At 46.1% G+C, this 5416-nt stretch overlaps 1 protein-coding gene across 4 annotated transcripts in view; it reads right to left on the minus strand.

The window, feature by feature from the left end:
* Window positions 1-5416, minus strand: part of LARGE1 (LARGE xylosyl- and glucuronyltransferase 1) — a 622406-nt gene that overhangs the window by 423141 nt on the left and 193849 nt on the right. The gene's annotated exons all lie outside the window — the stretch shown is intronic.

The following is a 5416-nucleotide window of genomic DNA, read 5'->3' on the forward strand; positions in this document are numbered from 1 at the left end:
TTTCTATTATTATTACATTTGTAATATATAATTAAATGATTATACTACTCACCATAATGTAAAATCAGCATGAGTCCTGAGTTTGTTTTCCTGCAACTTAGATGGTCCCATCTGGGGGTGATGGGACATCGTGACAAATCATCAGGCATTAGAGTCTCATAAGGAGCCCACAACCTAGATCCCGCTCATGCTCAGTTCACAGTAGGGTTTGCAATAATCTAATGCCATTGCCAATGTGACAGGAGGCAGAGCTCAGGGGGTAACGTGAGTGATGGGGAGTAAATACAGACAATGTATTTATGGGGAGTAAATACAGACGATGGGGCTGTAAATACAGACGAAGCTTCTCTCACTAGCCGGCAGTCCCTAACCTCCTGTCGTGTGGTCACGTTCCTAACAGGCCACGGACTGGTACCAGCAGCTGAGGACCCCTGGGCTATACCATATAGGCTAGGTGTATACTCTATGATATTTACACAACAGTGAAATTGCCAAACAATGCATTTCTCAGAATGTATCTCCGTCGTATCCATGACTATACTACAAAAGTACTACAGTAACTTTTTTTTTTTTTTGAGACAGAGTCTCGCTCTGTCGCCCAGGCTGGCGTGCAGTGGCACGATCTCAGCTCACTGCAACCTCTGCCTCCTTGGTTCACGCCATCCTCCTGCCTCAGCCTCCCGAACAGCTGGGACCACAGGCGCCCACCACCACACCTGGCTACTTTTTTGTAATTTTAGTAGAGACGGGGTTTCCCCGTGCTAGCCAGAATGGTCTCGATCTCCTGATCTTGTGATCCGCCCACCTTGACCTCCCAAAATGCTGGGATTACAGGCGTGAGCCACCACGCATGGCTACAATTACTTTTTAATAATTTGTTTTCTTTTCTGAGAGTGACTGTACCAGCACACACCTGAGGTCCAAGTCCCAGAGGCCAGAGAACGTGGCCTGTGGTTACATAAGACTGGAAAAGAAAATGTCAGAGAAGGAACTGGCTACAAAGTGGACAGGGCCCATATCCCACAGATCCTTGTAGGCCTGAAGAAGTGCAGCCTGCCTTAAGCCACGGGTGGTTTAAGCAAGGGAGTGTAGTGGTTGGTCTGCTGATCTGGTGTCATAGCAGAGATGGTTCCTAAGAAAAGATAAGGCAACTGAGGCCGGGGGCTGCTGGAAAAAGAACAGCCCAATTCCCACGAATGCCCTCCTCAAGCAGGGAAAGACAGCCTGCTTTGGGAGGGTAATTTTGGGATCCTTTGTATGTATGAGATTCCTGGAGGAGTGAAAGAAAACCAGAAATTCAGAGCACGAAAGTAAACCAAATCTTCTTGATGGAAAACAAAGAAATGGAGGCAAGGGAAGTGGAATTCAACAGTGTGGTGTCAACTAAACGACAGAACTGGGCTTTATAATTTGCAGCTGCTACAATATTTAGTGAGGTTATCTATGTAGAAGTGACTTTGGAATCAGGTGTTGTGGAGGAGAAGAGGACTGAACTTAAGACTTGCTAGTTCTACACTGGAATCCTGGCTTTCCAGATGTAGGACCTTGAACAAGACATTAAACCAGAACAAAACAGACATTCCTTCTGAATTGCATTAGTCTCACTTACAGAATATGGGTGTATTATGACGATTAGGTGGTGTATTATGACGATTAGGTGAGAATTTGAATGTGCAAGTTTCCACTGGTGTATTATGACGATTAGGTGAGAATTTGAATGTGCAAGTTTCTTATGGGTGCCATGCTTGATAATCACAGGGGACTATTATCAATTCATACAATATTGAAATTCACCCACTTACCTTAAATGTCTGGGTGAAATAGGGAAAGGCAAAGAACAAGAAAGTACACACACCTGTGAGCATAAAGAGGCAACACACTTGTGAACATTCTCAGCAAGTGTCTTTAAAGACGATCTTCTAAGGCAAATCCATGCCCCCAACTGAAGGGCAGCTTATAAATTTGCCAAAGATTCAGAGCAGCCACACAGTAAATGCATGCACTGCTCCTTTTCAGCTTATTAAATGGTGTAGGTTAAAGGTATTGTAGAAAAGCTCTTAAGTGGCATAGAAGGACAAAGAACTTCTCACAGAAGCTCTGGACTGTGCACCCTGATTGGTCTGAGTGGTGTCTTTTTCCTCGGTACTACGCAGAACACAAAAGCCTTATGTACAACCGCTATACTATTTTGTACTCTTTATTTTTGTCTTTGGTATACTGTTTTATAGGCAGCAGTCACAGCCACAGTGGAGATCCTTGGATAAGAAATTACTTTGTTGGCTGGCCGCGGTGGTTCACACCTGTAATCTCAGCACTTTGGGAGGCCGAGGCGGGCGGATCACCTGAGGTCAGGAGTTCAAGACCAGCCTGGCCAACATGGTGAAAACTCGTCTCTACTAAAAATACAAAAAATACAAAAAATGGTGGCAGGTATCCGTAATCTCAGCTACTCAGGAGGCTGAGGCGGGAGAATCACTTGAACCTGGGAGATGGAGGTTGCAGTGAGCCGAGATCGCCACTGCCCTCCAGCCTGGGAGGGATAGAAGGAGAGAGGGAGGGAGAAAGGGAGGGAGAAGGAGAGAGGGAGGGAGAAGGAAGGAGGGATGGAGAGGGGGGAGAGAGAGAGAGAGAGAAGGGAAAGGAGAGGGAAAGAGAGAAAGAGAAAAAAGGAAAGGAAAGAAAGAAAGGAAGGAAGGAAAGAAGGAAAGAAGGAAGGAAAGAAGGAAGGAAGGAAAGGAGGGAGGAAGGGAGGGAATTACTTTGTCAATTATAAGTCATTATGAAGATACTAAGGACAAATAATGTGGTGATGACAAAAATAACAGTAACAAATACTGTGACATATACAATGGTAAAAGTTCTTGAACTGAATGAAAACATGCTGAGCACCTATGATGTGCATGGAACCAAGCTGCACATTATGGGGGAAATACATCACTCCTGCCCTTAGAATTGAATGAACAGACAAAAACACCCAAAAGAGTCACAGCAGAAGGCACGTTATAGTAAGTCACCCAATGGAGGGAAGTATAATGGCAAGACCAAAGACAGAAAAATTACCCTGATAAGACAGAATGGAAGAAACAGGGAAGAGGGACTCTACAGAAAAGATGAGGTAGGTCTAGGAAGAAGAGGGTGGACCTTGCACAAGTTAACAACTCAGAGACAGAAAAGGAACGCGTGCATTTGGGGAACCATTTTGGCCGTGGCATGGGTAGACTGCTGATTGGGGTCGCAAGTGTGAATTGAGGTGGGAGCTTGGGGCTGAGCTGTTCTGATGAAGTTGTAAAGGGAAATTAGAGCGAGATCCTAGAAGGCGGTAAGTGAGCCACTAACAATATCTGGCCTTACTCGTTTGCTTTCTAGGCAACGAGGAGCCACAGAAAGCTTTTGAACAGGGAGTGGCACAGCCTTTGAGGAAGATTTCTCTGGAATCCATACGAAAGGCTGGAGGATAAAAGGAAGCAGAAGGCAAAGTCAAAGGGGTCAGACAGGAGCTAGCAAAGGCTTATTTGAACAAGGCAGCCATTAGAAACAATTACAAGAAAGAGAAGTTTCTAGTTTAAAAGAACTTTATGAAGTTCTCGTCAAAAAGAAAATGCAGTCGTGAATTTCCAGGTTGGCTGCAGAGCAAGCCCAGATTTGGGCTCACGGTGTAAAGAGCACAGCCTTCAGGATCCAGGGACAAAGGGAGGCATAGCATCTTTCTTTCTCCCAAGAAACAGTTCCAGGATGTGGGTGATGTGCAAAGAAATTCTAGAATCAGCTCATGTCTAAAGATATTTGGGAAATCCATTGTGTCCAGTGAGGTACTGTAAGGTGATGAGTGGAAACAAGAATGAAAAAGGTGCTTGCTGATTCCAAAAACCTTACACACAGACACACATCTCTGATATCAGGTGCATTTGGGTAAGGGTCATGTGAAGTTAATCAAGAAATCAAGGGAAAAGGGAAAAGGAACATGGAATTTGGGAAATGACTAAGAAATGCTGAAAGATAAAATTTGTGTGGTGTACCTTAAAGAGAAACTCCTCCATATCAGGAGCCTGCCATCCACACAGGCATTCTGAGCCCCCTTTTTTTCCCCCTCTACCCATTTGTGATGGTCTCTCTGGGGGACCTAATTCATTCACACAGCTCCCTACACCACCCTTAGCCTGAGAAGGGGCCTGGCTGGGCCACCAACCCGATTGGGATTCATCACTGAGCCCAGCCTTTGGTTGCAGCCAAAACAGGAAAGAGAATGAAGGAGGCTAGAAATACCATAAAGACAAACTTGGAGCTAGTGCCGACCAAACTAGTTCCCTGCTTCAAAAATGGAACCATACTGAAGCGTCAGCTGAAGAAGGCTGCACAGCTTGAAAGAGGAAGCGTCAAAGGAAACTTGGTGGAGAGGAGAGTGTGAATAGGGAAGTGCCAACAGGGACACGTGCTGGGGGTGGGAAGGCAGGCAGGATGCCCAGTGAGAGTGACAGAGGCCAGCAGAGCACGAGTGTGCAAGGAAACACAGGGAACGAGAGGCTGCGTGGGTGACAGAGTGTGCGGGGGTGACAGGCGGATACAGCACATGACGCAGAGTGGAAAGACAATCACAGGTAGAGAAGCGTCAGCAAAGGAATGCATGTTTTCTGTTCTCCTAGCAATCTGGCACACATCAGATAGGAACGGTGAAGGAGGAGAGCATGAGACGGGGTGCAAAGCAGAGCCACAGGGCCAATGAAGGACTAAGTCCCAGAACACAAAGACCAAGGGTCTTTCTTTTTTTTTTAATTTGAGACGGAGTCTTGCTCTGTCGCCCAGGCTGGAGTGCAGTGGCCAGAGACCACGGGTCTTTCTTGACTAGGCTGATGATGCTATAGGGGCAGAGGTGGAGGTGGAAGTGGGAATCTCTGGCTCTCAGCCACAGTTCTCTAAGTGTCACCTTCATGCCCTCATCTGTATGCCCCAGTGGGCTCATTACAAGGACAGAAATATCTCTAGATGGAGGAGGGAAGAGTTGATATAATGTAGACCAAACTACACCCAGCCATGCCCGTAGGCTATGGTACCGGAGACCCATCCCTCCCAGAAAATGGTGAGCAAAGGCTCTGCAAGCACTTGTCAACTTTATAACAGTCATAGTAACTTCTCCTCCTTGGTTCATTCATTTATTCATCCATTCATTCATTCGCCAATTATTACTGAGTGTCTGGGACAAGCTGGGCACTTCTAAACATACTGAACATGACCAACCAATCACCTGCCCTCAGGGATTTTACAGTCTAGCGGGAGAACACAGAAAAGAGACAGTCTCAACAGCCAGTAAATACACTGGAGGCATCAGGCAGTGATCAGAGTTGTGAAGGAAATAAAGGAAGGAAAGGTGGGGTGGGAGGAGGAGGGTTCTGACTTCATAAAGGGCCCTCTCTTACAAGGT

Source organism: Piliocolobus tephrosceles, chromosome 19, assembly GCF_002776525.5.
Source record: "Piliocolobus tephrosceles isolate RC106 chromosome 19, ASM277652v3, whole genome shotgun sequence".
Taxonomy (NCBI): Eukaryota; Metazoa; Chordata; class Mammalia; order Primates; family Cercopithecidae; genus Piliocolobus; species Piliocolobus tephrosceles.